This window comes from Schistocerca serialis, unplaced genomic scaffold, assembly GCF_023864345.2.
Source record: "Schistocerca serialis cubense isolate TAMUIC-IGC-003099 unplaced genomic scaffold, iqSchSeri2.2 HiC_scaffold_1353, whole genome shotgun sequence".
In the NCBI taxonomy this organism is placed as follows: Eukaryota; Metazoa; Arthropoda; class Insecta; order Orthoptera; family Acrididae; genus Schistocerca; species Schistocerca serialis.
Window position 1 is genome coordinate 12,954,985 of NW_026047573.1, and position 14,764 is coordinate 12,969,748.

A 14,764-nucleotide genomic window follows, 5' to 3' on the forward strand; every position below is an offset into this window, starting at 1 on the left:
CTCAGAGCCATTTGAACCATTTAATAAAAGTTCAGGAACAACAACTGGCATGTTTTAGTGGTTACAGAGTGCCTCAAGAGATTCTAGGGAAGCTGTGTTCCTCAGGACAAGACCGAAGGTTGACAAAGATGTTCAAATTCGACACAGAGCTACAGCAACAAACAACAGTATGCGGCAACAGAAGAAGGTCACGAACACTACCTTACGTAGGCGAATGTAAACGGTGTTACGTGATTGTCTTCAGTCGGACATCAAATAAGGGTTATTGCAGGTAGAAAAACCTACCGCTACCAAAGTTATACTAGTGTGAATCTCGGACGTAAAGTTGAGTGATGCCAGCTTTGTTGCATAGAGAAAAGGGACTATCGCAGTCTTAAACATCACGACACTCTGAAATAATCATCATAAAACATAATCAAGCATTTGTGAACTGGGATCCATACCGAAACCTTAATAACAATTATTATTTCCCTTGACGCGATCCACTATTTATCACCCCACCCGAAAGAATCATTTCACTTTTGTAACATGTGGACGTACAAGTTTTCTCGTAGATGGCCAACCTTTTTAAACAACTCTCACACCACGTCCAGTGATGGTAGTAGATCTACACTCACACAGACACAAGGCGGAGCAAGAGTCGGAAACAGCACACAAAATGAAAGACGAAATATGCACGGCCTCGACGTGAGTGACACTGAGCCTGCTGCACTCACCACATTCGCAGTCAGTATAAGCCGCTAAGCGTTAAGGTGGTAACCTCACTACTCATCACATTCACTCTCATCGTCACAGCGTACTCGCTTGGCTGAAATATCGACCAAACGAGGCATCTTTCACACCATACACTCATCTCACACAGACCAAGAGACAATCATTGCAAATAAAAACTGACTTTTAAAAATACTATGACGGAACCATCTCTTCATGTGGGCAACTGCGGAACCATAGAATTACAACAGAAACTTTGGAAAATATAAATATCCACAACATATCAGATAGTGCCTACACGTATCTTCCATAAGGCCTGGTTTCTATTAAAGAAGGTCACCCATTCAAGTAAAAATCAAACTGAATAACAAGTAAGGGTTAAACGAAACCGGCATAAATCCCCCCACATAAAATTCACAGCACATACTGGACCTCACTACATAGAAAATATCCACTGATAATCACGCGTCACGCTTTGAGATTCGCAACATACGCAAGTTCTTACCTGTATCTTCTCGTTATGTCATACATTATTGAGATAAATCCATTATATTACATCAAAATATTCATGAAAATCATATGATGAAACTAGACATTCAGCAAATCAGACCTGATACTGAAAGAAGAAGCTACACAATGGATGTAGAAAATTACCTCATTAAGGAATCAACCACATATAAAATGAACATTAATATTAATAGAATATTCTGCCAGTTTTTGGAGGAAATTATACATATTAATAACTTCAATACAAAGTATTAGTGTTCCACAATAATATTTACTAGTTTTTTATGAACTGGCTTTCAGCCTCTCAGGCCATCGTTAGATAACGTGATGCTAAACAGCTAATCCACACAACTTCAGCAAGAATCTATAAGTGTACATAGAATGCTGTACAAAGATGTGTGACTTTTATGGCTATATCGATACGAAACAAGTATGATGTAGCACCTAAAGGCCGGCCGGAGTGGCCGAGCGTTTCTAGGCGCTACAGTCTGGAACCGCGCGACCACTGCGGTCGCAGGTTCGAATCCTGCTTCGGGCATGGATGTGTGTCATGTCCTTAGGTTAGTTACGTTTAAGTAGGTCTAAGTTCTAGGGGACTGATGACCTAAGATGTAAGTCCCATAGTGCTCAGAGCCATTTCAACTATTTTTGAAGCACCTAAAGAGGCTCTGAATAAATAAATCTTATATTACCGTATATTCAAATATTAAAAGTATGTAAGCGTATAAAACAGAAATGTTCTACAAATGAGTAATGGCATGGACTCATACGTCATATGGACAAACTGGTGGATGTGATGAACAGACTAAATAAAGGGAGGGGAAGAAAAAGGCTATGGAATGTGGGTGTACAACAGTTACAGAAAGCTTATTAGCCAATGATGAGGGGCATAATAGCTGGCTACAATTTTAATAAGGATGAGTAATGGAACTGTGTTTGGTCATTAAGGACAAGGTCAGGTTTCTTTGAGTGTGGTTTATTAACGACCAGAGTTCCAAGTAATGTTAGTTTTCTCCCCTTAGTTCTTTTATGGAGAATATCACACTTCATGTCATATGGATGACATTCAGTCAGAGCATGTTTAGCGAAGGTGAACTCTTTCTTTCTCAGTCTCCAACTCCCTTCATGCTCAGTTAGTCTAGGAGTTATAGCCCTAACTGATTGATCTACATATAATTTGCCACACAGAGTGCAGGAAATTCTATAAACTCCACTCTGTTCTAAAAGGTGATAAATTTCTCCCATTTGTACGTAATAATTGAGACAGCACAACTTTCAAGGGCAATCTCTAATACTCTCAATCGTCCCATACTAGACATAGTAGTAACATACAGTAAGTGGTTCTCTGACAGCCTATCATGCGACACATATTTCCCAGTGGTAGTGAACGGGCTAAAAGACGAACCATTTCCTCTCGCTGACTACGCACATACTAGCTGCACGGTAGATATCACTTTCATCGCAGACGTTTCCAAATAAAGAGCCAATAAGCTACGTGGATGTCCTTTCGTCCTGCGGGGACATGGCAAAGATATAGCAGACTGACTCAACAAGTCCATGAAAACAAACAATTGACGGTGGAGCTAGAACGTAAGAGATGTATTCCAGTTTAGGACGTGCTAACAAGGGCAATACAGATGGTCCCCTAGGACATGCAGTCTATGGAAAAAAGACCCTCTTAGATCTGTTCCTTCATGCAACGAGCTGACATCACTGGCACAGAGATAGTCTGTAACAACTTAGACTGTATGCTGCCAAAATTGACGTGCATTGAAGGAAACAAATGACACAGCCTATCGCAAATAAGAGGAAGAGAAAGAGGAACAGAAATTTAACTTTATTCCCTGTGCTGGGGCTACCTAAGCCAAAACTGGGAGAAACTCCGAAAAAAAATTTGGTCATTTTTCGACCACTACGAAAAACGAAAACTATGTTTATCTCAGTAAAGGACAACATACACTTGCGAATACCAGGTTTATATGACATTCCTTGAGCGTGTCAGCGTCAAAGAAAGGGAAAAACGCAGCACAGCATCTAGCAGCGATGGATGGAATACATTAGATGCGTATGCCTGGGGCATAAAGACAGATCAGCACTGGCTAAACTTAGCCTCAACGAGAAGCATACGTTCCAATTTGAGAAAGAAACACGATTCTCTCGTCAACAGGGACGGGGGCTATTAGCTGAGTTCGGCATGCGACCCTTTACTATCAGACTATCGTCAAGAACTCACCCGGCAGTTGACGCTTCGCGAGTCTGGGCAAGACTGAATGCACCGAGGGTGGAATGGCGGTCAGCGCCCCCACCACACGCCACACCTGGGGAGCGTCGGCCACCTCTCGGCTGTATACAGGGTGTAACGACTGTAAGCGCAGATATCACTACGTTGACTGCGGAGGGTGTATTGAACGACATTACATCAAGTCATTTGCAGGCTCATAATTATAGCTTACAGAAGTCATATGTTTGTATTTTGGTTAGCCTATCCAAGTATGTGTGGAAAGAAAAAGCCGTTAATGCTTATTTTCCCGTGGGAAGCAGGTCAGGTGCTGAAGTGTGGACACGTGGACGCAAAACGATCAGTCTATACCGAAAGGTGTAGTTGACTTAGTGGTGTTGTTAGGACCAGGCAGAAAACATTAAATCATAAAGTTTGTGACGTATATGTGACAAGACTGTAGGATGAAGAGAGTGTACCTATTAAGACACCAACGCACTTATACCCGTTACACCCTGTGTATGGGACACCCACGCAATCTCGACGTTCTCGCACTAGCGAGGCACATCTGAAGGATCAAAATACAAGAAAAAATACAAGTAAGTATTATTATTCTTAGCCAGATCTTCGACATAGGTAATATTATTCTGTAATACAAAGAGCTTTGATAAATATAGAAGAGAATAACATTCGTTTTGTACTTGCCAAAAGAAAGCAACAAAAAATATGACTTTAAAATACGTCTGTTTCAACGAGATATTAAATTACTCCCTACAGCAGTGGCGTTTAATGTTGCAGAATTCTAAATTTAGGAATCTGTGTTTCAGAGGTGTGGGTTAGTACTGTAGTATATGAGAATGTATCGTGTTTTCCGGATTCTGTATCGGAGTAATTGCGTGTTACAGTAACAGTCCATAGTAACAAAACTAATTTATTTCCATTACAAGTAATTTGTCTTATTCCCCTTGATTATTTTAGATTCCAAATACTTTTCGTTTTTTATAGAAGAAACGCCCCTCTGCCCCTTAACCCCACCCCGAAAAATCCTTATTAGTTAAATAATCGCTCTCCCATGTATAATGCGCCTTCAACATTACTTTACAAACGACTCAATATTTGAAATATTGTACTAAACATTTAGTGTAAGAATAGTCGAATACTTCTTAACAAATAATCATCAAGTAAATAATAATAAAAAACTGTCGTAACAATCGTCGCTCAAGTTCTGTGATCTAGTAAGAGGTTCTCACTGCATGTATTCAAAGTGATGACTCCTTAACCGTTAGTTCTGTGACCGACTTTGTTTCTCTCATGAGATGTACATGAGTCTACGTTGAGCTCGATAATCGTTAGATAATAAATTCGTAGAGTACGAAGCACTATAAAATATAACATTGATATCAAACGGTTTGAGAAAATAGGAAATATTGAAGTAAACAAAGAAACAAATTACTGAGCAGAAAAAAAGAGTGGCTTTAAGCTTTCTGTATTGATTCGACGGTTCCTGCAGTGGCTATTGAAATGACAGCCACTTTAAGAAAAATTACTTTCATAAAAAACTACTTCCTTCCTGCAATATGTCAACTACAGACTACTTCATTTTCATAGTTTAATCAATGTGTTTCTCGTTCTTTACCAACGTACAATTGAGAGACAGCCCAAATGTTCTGCGTCGTTTCTCACAGACCCGGCATACATATCTGTCACCTCACCCATGTTATATCAGGGAGCAAAAGCGCCGAGGAAGGCGTAGTAAGAACTCTAAGCCGTAACTGCGAAGACAAATGGACTACATGTGTTGGTAACCAGGTTAGTGCTTTCATACAGAATTATATTCAATGACAAATAACTGCCACCCATATTGTTTGTAATTTCGCACGGAAGAAACAAATCTACATCAATGGTCGTTAAAGCAGCAGGAATTTGACTTTGAAGGCAACAAGCAGTAAACGGCAAATTACCTGAAGTGCTCTACATGCTTTTACATGCGGATGGTTTGCATATCAGCGCAAACACACGACATGGATAGAAATAAAGCCACCTGCATATTGAATATAACTGAAGAACAAGTATGGGGTCCCTCATTCACAGACCGTATTTCAACGTTATTTGTTTTGAGATGACTGAGATGTGCCTCGAACGAGAAGTACAAATACCAGTACCTGCCGAATGTCGACAGCATCAGAATCTTAGTGTATCAACACTGCATCTTATTATTCCAGGATAATTCTGTTTGGTTTAATCGGATCTCTCGACCGTCATGAGACTATGGAACTGATGGGACCAGCAGGTTCATACCCGACGTCATGCGGGGTATCCTCGACAGTAAGAGGGCGCTGCAGTTTCAGGGAGCAGATAAAGTGATAGAGTGGGAAAATCCAGGTGCACTTGGTCACTGGAGTGGGAAGGAACTAATTTGTAGTATGTAAGAACTAGGAGATATGTAATATTCCAGTTCTGCTGGAAGAGAATCATTTTGAGCTTTCACTTTTGATGTGATGAGTGTGTTACATTAAAGTTTAAAATATGGGTAGGTCTCTGGCACTATTTTATTCGTTGGGAGATAGTGATTATTAAAACTGAACCATTAAAAAACGGGTTTTGTGTTGGATTACGAAAAGTACGAGGCACGAGGGCTGTTGGTACTGGAGTTGACTCAAATAAACTGAACAACAGAGAATTCCTTTATTTATACATTGCTGGGATAGTAACAAAAGCAAACGTCCATCAGTAGCACTACTAGCATTAGAGAAGACAAAATATACTTCGAGGCAGATTTACGTAAATGCGGCGAGGGACGCCCTGCCTTCGATTCCGAATGCACAAAGTGTGTGGTCTTGATTCCCAATCTCTATTTGGTCGGTCTCGTAAGGGTTTGAATGTAACGAATGGGTGGGAAGCAGCAAGAGGCAGCGGCTGTGTAGAACGAAAACACAATTCCTCAGCGGTATGGGCATTTCGAGATGACACGAATGTAAGGAATACTTGGTCGTCAGTGACCGTGTGGCCTAATGGATAAGGCGTCGGACTTCGGATCCGAAGATTGCAGGTTCGAATTCTGTCACGGTCGTGTTTTTGCAATTCTGCAAAAGAAACACACCGTTTCAGTGTAGCTACTGAGCAGTCACACAACTTACATAGCAGACGTCAGCCAGTGACCTATTTTATCTTAACTGATAATATACCAGTTGCAATCAGAAAATATATTTGGTTATTGTTTAAGTTTGAATGGAAGAGTGCATTACATACAAAGATAATGACTAACTTTGCTAAATGACAGACTATATAATTTCACTCCTAAATAGTGTTATCTATTTTAACACGTTATCTAAAGATAGAAATATGTTTCAACATGAAACATTTAGAATGACATTGGTGATATTTACAATGAATTGTTTTGATTCAACCTGTTCATTCAAAATAATGTCTTGATGCTTTATCATATACAAGAAACTTTCTATTTCTTGTAAAATATTTAACACATGTCCTTTTTCATTGGTGTGTGGAACTTGTTGTTTTAACGGTGGGCCAATCAAGATAATATCATGGCAGTGAGATTCAGATGTGGTATGAACATTGTTTTGAAAATTCCTTCTGTCTACTCTAATGTATATTTTATTTTGGCTTCCATATGTCAATTTATAAACACAAGGTCGAGTGAATTTACAGCACTGATCTAGAGAATGAGATATTTGTGATTTCATTATGTTGCGTATAATGATGTTTATTTTTCTCATACTGTTTTTTTTTAGGTGTAAGTGTAATTTGATCTGTTAGTTTTCCTCAACGTAGCAAATATTTTTGTTGTTTGACAAAATATAGGTACTATGAATGTCAAATTAGTAAAAGAAGCAAATGGTATATGGCAGGAATCATGTTCAGGACAAACTGTATGAAGAGAACGCTCAGGTCATCCCATCTCCACCATGCAGAGTCAACGTTCTTCATCCCAAACAAAAAACGTCAGAAAATGATCAGATCTGACGCAACGACACCGGTCGAATCTCAACAGTCACCAACCGACCCCAACAACCTCAGGAGCCTCAGGAATCTCAGTGCGTCCAACAACCAGCTACTCATTGCTAAACAAATGATTCTCCTCATGAAACGGAATCTCTTGAGATACATAACGACGAAAGTTTTTAAAAGGCACGCTCCAGGCGTAACTCGAAATGAAACGCCAGCATGTCCACAGAATCCGGTGAGAACCCAGTAATGATTGATCTGAATGTTCTAACTAGAATTGTTATCATTGAAAATCTGGACCCCAAGGAAATCGTTAAGTCTTTTCATACCTGGACTGAAAGAATTCAACCTTGTACAATTTGTGATTTACATGAAATAAAGAAGAAACCGTGTCGAACTCACCACTCAGCAAACCGACTTTGAAACCAAACTTAGAAATATAAAAATAATTATAAATAATTGACAAGACTTTGAAAGACAAAGTTAACAACATACTACAACATTTTGCAGGAGACAAAAGCATTATATCACATGAACAAGCTGGTTTCAGAAACACAATCCCGCTGGTCCACGATTAAGGCTAATTAGGAATGCAGCGGAAGCCTGCAATTTCACAGGTGCAACTGCTACCCTCTTTCTGGACATAGGACGCGCTTTTGATAAGGTACAGACATCTTCACAAAGTGCTAAAGCACCACTTCCCATCTGCAGTAGTACAATTATTAGTTAAACTCATTTGAAACTGAAAAGTACAACTACGAGACGAGGATCAAAAATCATCCTATTCCACACCCAGACCCGGAGTACCTCAGGCTGCCGTCATATCCACTTTGTTATGTACGATATACACAGCAGATATTCCAAGACCCCGGTGGTGGAATGAAGACATGGTTCTATATGCAGATGACAACACTTACTGGTGTCATGCGCCCAACTCGAATGCAATCAATGAACAAGTCAACAGCTACATCAGCAAATTTGAAACGTAGCCCAGTAAATGGAGAATCTGATTGATCTAATCCACCAAAAAGTAAACCTTTCCTTTTCAGACATGGCAATCTTACTAATCGCCGACTACAGGATAACCCAAAACTCTACATTCGACTTTGTGGACAAGAAATTGTTCCACAACTAAACGTCAAATACCTTGTCTACATCTGTCTAGATGAAATCTTAAGTAGCCAGAAAGACAGGACTGAAAAGATTAAACAAGCTGAAAGCCGATATAATTTTGACGTCTCACGAAATATCAAACAAATGGACTGGAGCTACCAGTTTCTCTTCTTACATTCTAATGAAACGAAAAAATAACCTCTGTCTGCTAACCAGAGGATGCTTCAATTAGCTGAAGATCTACGATATACCTTCCAAACCAACTCCCTTCACGAAACACTTAAAACCAAGAACACACTGCTGTAGATCGACGGTATAGCTTCAAAACAAACTTCCTTACGAAACACTTAAAACCAAGAACATACTACACAGAATAAAAGAAGAAATCACCAGATTCGGGATCAACAGACTACGTAACAACAGACTCACAAAATCACTCTTGTAGCCCTATCATACAACGTTTAATTTTCCGAAATTCAAAAGTTCATTTTCCCCTATATTTTTCTCGAAGCAGTATCCAATTCACTCCAACCGAATCCTCTGGAAAACGAAGAACTCAATGAAACTGTCCACAAACCAAGAGCATCTACAAGTATTTGGGATAATGTAGCAGCCTGATATACAGGAGAACAACTTACTGAGCAAAATTACTTCAAACAACTCCTATATCAGAAGATAATATTCTCTGCACCGGCAAGATTTTAAAGTTTCGCGTCTTCCACAGAATTAGACAGAAACGTTTCTACACCAACGAATTACAAAATCACACTATAGCACTATCAAGACCACTGAGACAATATGTGCGTACGTAAGACGAACAACGAGCAACAAATTCCTACCGGGGTTTTTTATCGACAGAGGGGTTTTTCTCTCAGGCGTAAGGCATATGCAGGAACATGGCACGAAAGAAACTTAATTAACAACATCTTACTCTCAGCTATCCATCTAGATCCAGTTAAAAGTTCTACAAAATTAAATAAGGATCCAGTTGTCGTAAATAATTGGCGTCACAACAACACAGAATACAAATACCGGTTGGAAAGGCCTGTAACCCAACATCTCCTTTAAGATGGAATGAAAGATTTTTCAAGAATGCTTTGTAGATGCTTGTCACTTAGGAAGTCCCGTCCAGATTGTCTGACTAATATTTTAGTTGGTTGGTTATATGCATATGTTTCAGTGCGTTCGAGTCGTACTATGCAAACACAAATTCTGGCTGCTCCCATTCAAAGTGCCGACTCTCGGTCAGTCAGTTAACGACAAATAGCCAGTACAGAACAAGGGGTACTGTCGTGATCTTCTGTATGTCCACAATGCCGTGAATCAGTTTCTGCTTCCTTACGCAGTTCTGTTCCTCTGGCCGGCCGGGGGGCCGAGCGGTTCTAGGCGCTACAGTCTGGATCCGCGCGACCGCTACCGTCGCAGGTTCGAATCCTGCCTCGGGCATGGGTGTGTGTGATGTCCTTAGGTTAGTTAGGTTTAAGTAGCTCTAAGTTCTAGGGGACTGATGACCCCAGAAGTTAAGTCCCATAGTGCTCAGAGCCATTTTTTTTCTGTTCCTCTTGTGAACTTTTCCTGAACCAAACCACTCGCATTTTATTTAATAATCCATTATTAATATCGCGAAACTCAAGCGGACTGGAACATTACATCTACTAAAATTATTTGCAGAAATACGGCCTATGTTGCGAACTACACGCACAACTAAATTGTGAAGGTAAGAAAATGTATATGACAAAATGTAATTTTTTGTTGTAACCCTGAATTCCCGTTCATGACATTAATGGCTAATGCTTTTTATTCGGAACTGGGAAGATAAGTCCGTGTTGATTCTATTTTACCTTGGAGTGGGTATTAAAGTGGCTCTCGCTTGGAAACAAATGAATACCTACTACCAACACGTCTGTTCCAGGCCAATCCAGTCTCCATGCACTCATTTTCTCTTCCTTGTTCTTTCCGAATGCAGACATAGCTGTAGTCATCCAAGTATTTTTTCACAGTCGAAAGATACGTAACTCTCTGTTCCCTGTGTTTATGCAGAACAAGGGATACTGTCGTGATCTTCTGTATGTCCACAATGCCGTGAATCAGTTTCTGCTTCCTTACGCAGTTCTGTTCCTCTGGCCGGCCGGGGGGGGGGGGGGGGGGGGAGGTTAGTGTCTTTCAGACAAAGTAATGTTTGATAATAATGGCACCCGTGTGCCTTGAAATTTAATACATTAGGAAATGTTTGTAAATTGCTGCCTATTAAAAGTGAAACAACACGAACATGAAGATGGCACGCAAGAAACAAGCAAATGGCGTGAATACTACTTGTACCACATTCTGTATAAAAGAAAAGGTTAGACAGAGGGGTTTCTTATTCATAAATGGTATGTGAATGTTGATTACTGTAATTTGCATAAGAACGTGGACTGTCTGCCAACACATTCTGGCATTCGACTGCAGCAGTATCATGACATATCGGGTCTGCAGTTCCACAATGTTGCTGCACGTGTTGTTTGGCATGCCACGATTTCCACGTAAATATGAAATTGATGAGATCATAGTGACTTTGCCGAACACCACGATAGGCCTCAAGGATCGCACGCGACTAGAGTGCGAGAGGACTGGCTCGACCCTACAGCATCGTACAGTAACATCACATTTCTTGAGTCGGGAAATGGGCTTGCTTCCAGCAAGGCAAGAATGTATACGCGATGTGCAACGACGAGTTGAGCACCACGGAATGTCAGCAACAGAGGGAGGTATACCAGCGGAGGAACGGCAACAATGGACACTAGAGTGACACCACAGCATCTTTTGAGACGAGTCTCTGTTCTACGTATTCTGTTCCGAGAGACGTATCCGTGTGCGCAAGCCTCTGAAGTCAGCGCGAGACTGTCATATGGGCACAGCACATGGCGTATAGGTGTGGGATGTCACTGGGTACGCTACACGATCAGTTCTGGTTCGCATAGTCGATAAGATGAACAACAGTTACTGCATTTCTTATCAGGTCGGTGGCCCCGTGACGTTACATCTAAACAAGAAACTATAAAGCTGCAGGCTGCCAATCCTATAATGATGTACCTTGATACTGTTGATATCCAACTCTTGCCCAACTCAGCTTATGGTGGGATGTGTCATCTAGAGAAACTATCTGGTAATAAGTTATAGAGTTACTGGAATTCCTTAATCACTAATTAACCACATCCACGACAAAGTTTACGCACAATGGAATGATGTGCCCATATCAATGATCCAGTTCCGTTTCGGCTACGTAGACTGCAGGTTCAGAGCCACTGTTGCCATCAGAGGTGGAAGCTCTGTGTTATGTATGTCACTCTTTTGTTGTGTCACGGTTTCTTTGTACTTAGTGTGGCCGGATTGATGTCAGTAGCCAACATTACTTGACAGAAGAAGGTACATGGTAGCAGGACAGAGGAGGGCGTCTGGGCGTTCTTTGGCAAGAAGCTCTGAATGGACCGGTCTGACACAGCAAAAATTACCATTCATTCCTTGCCATATACAAAGTTACCATACTTCTAGGAGTACCGTCTCCATCAGGGCCGAACACTGGTGACACAGTAGAAGTGAAGGAGTCAGAATGTAGCAAGGCCGACCAGAGTTACCACACGTTCTGGACCAACACCTGGCTATTATTTTTCCTATGTAACAAGATATGCTGCCTCAGCAAACCGTTCGTGGGTGAAACTCACATTAATGCTGCCCGTTTTAGACAGGCAGCATTAGCCACTGCCAGCAGAGTTCGAGAAATGCTCCATGCCACTCGCTGACCTGATGTAATTCATCTAGCTGCCACTACTAGAGGTGACCTGCATTGGCTGCTACTGGCAGGACCTAGGCCCGATGCTGCAGAGTGTCGACCTGGTACCTTTAGTCAGGGGACCGCTCACTGGCTGACAGTGGGTTAGGGTTCGCACCTCGGCTTGACCAGTCGAGGAGTCATTGCATCCCTACTGCATGCACACTCGGCTGCTGTCTTTTGCTGGCTCACTAGTTCTGCACACGACTGTCGCTCCCGCTCACACTGCCTACCTCAGCACACTCACAGCATCGTGCCTATATCTCCTCGCCTCCACAGCAGCCTGACGCTGGCCCAGGGGCCTGACTTGACACTTCTCCACCTGCCAAAGCGCTGACGCCATTGACACCTCTCCTTGGCCTATCACCGCTTCAAACTGGCTGGTCTGTGAAGGCTGCTAGCTGAGTTTAACACTTTACTAATATCCAGGACCGACGTCTGACACTCGCTGCTCAGGGCCGCAAATCAACTGCTATAACTAATGGGATGGATAAATTAATCTTTCTTTCACACTTCGCTGAACTACTAACTGGCATCTCTTTGGTTAAAATTCTTCTACGCAGCTACATAACACTCACAATCACCATAATCAGCAGCGGGACACCTGAATACAAGCGCAGTCCTGACACCACTCTGCACCTTGTACATCTTCAACGAAAAAATTAAATAAAGTATTCCTCTGCCAAGCGTTACATAGTGCTGCACTAAAAATACAACTAAATTATTGACTATGCTTTTTTTGCTCTGTTTTAATGTCCAGCAGTGTACTCTTTGTATTTGAAATATAGTAGGTTTGAGGAAACAAAGAGAGGTGGGTACAGTGGTATAAGGAACAGGACAGCCAATATGAATCAGCACAACGCTAGATTCTATCGAGAGCACTTCAATGTTTATCACAAAAGGAGAATGAGTTTGTCGAAATGTTTCTAGATATGATATGGTGGATCAGTGTTAATACCTATCAGTGGATAGGTAATGTTGAGGCAAATAGAATCATTCTACAGCAAGAAGAACACCGAGCATGAGACGCTTTCTTATGGTGACCATCAAACCATCAACTGATGTGCCATGGAAGGTGACTGAAGAATTTCCGAAGAACCTGACTGATCCTATTTGTGGGATCCTGCCCAATCGTGTAATGTAGGGTGCCTAGGAATCTCCTTTCTCGGATAGCTAAACAACATTTCAGACAAATCCTATTAATAGAGTTTATTTCAATATGTTAAATTGACAACACTTGCGTTTCCACAAAGATGAGCAACAAGCAAATGGCGACATGCAAACAATTAATGTCTCTCGATATATAGAATTTCCATGCAAGCAGATCATCCAAGCTCATAAGTTACTGCTATAGAGTTTATACCACAGCTCTAGTGCGGCTCTTCTAGTGCGATCGAAGCTAGCTGGAGGAGCACTTACATTGTCTTCGTACAGATGCCGCTCCTACAGTGGTGTCGTTCTAGTCAGCGTACTATTGGCTGAGGTCGTCTCACAGCCTTCTCTACTGTGAGTTTCCATGCCTACGTGCCGACGCTTGATGTTACGCCGGAAAATTCCCCCCTCCCCCCCCTCAAGGAGACGGACCGTCGTCGGGCAGAGAGCGTGGCAACGGCGGGGGAGGCCGGGGGGTGGAAGTTGCGCTGGACCGGAGGCTGTGGCTGCAGGTGGCGTCGAACTTCCGGTTCGCCTCGCACCGCTCCGTCCGGCCTGCGCCCTGGAAACGTCCCCCGGAAAGCAACCAGAAGGGTACGCATCCACCTCCACCGGCCAATAAACTGATGTGGAAGGTGTCGACTGCTGCTGTGTGGGCGGATTCAGCTCCAGTGGTAGGACTAGAGAAGGCGGAGGCTCCGTCTCCATGGGACCGTCCCGCGGTGTCGTGATGACACTCTCTGGCGGCCGATGTGGCCGCGCTGTCCTCGGGATCCATGAATCTGGGTCAAGAGGCACAGAAAGATCACCGTGCACATGGCAGTGTCGAAGTTGATTTTGATGGCGGTGCTACATGCCGTCTGAACCTAAAATAAGGTACATGCATGCGCCAAGCTGACGGACGATCTCGCCTCGCGCCCATCATCTGCTGCCGCTAAACACCCTGAAAAAGACAGTAACATGCGACGCGAAGCGATACTTGCGGCCTTCCTTCGTCGCCGGATGCTGAGGAGGGTGGAGCAGGTGGAGCAGTGTCCGATGGCGCCGGCTGTGAAGCAATTCCGCCGGCAATGAAGGCTTTCACGACCGGATGGTACTGTTGTTGATAATTCTTCCGGGTTATATGGCCGTGGTCCATGGACTTCTTCTATTCCTAACGTTTCGTCTAATACTACGTTGGACATTTTCAGAGGTATGGCTGGTCCTGCTGAGTCCTGCCGGAGTCCAGCAGGACCAGCCATACCTCTGAAGATGTCCAACGTAGTATTGGACGAAACGTTAGGAATAGA

At 42.4% G+C, this 14,764-nt stretch overlaps 1 non-coding gene across 1 annotated transcript; it reads left to right on the forward strand.

The window, feature by feature from the left end:
• Positions 1–6,433: 6,433 nt before the first annotated feature.
• Positions 6,434–6,506, forward strand: Trnar-ucg (transfer RNA arginine (anticodon UCG)). Its single transcript has one exon. It is a non-coding gene; the product is annotated as a tRNA-Arg (tRNA).
• Positions 6,507–14,764: the final 8,258 nt, after the last annotated feature.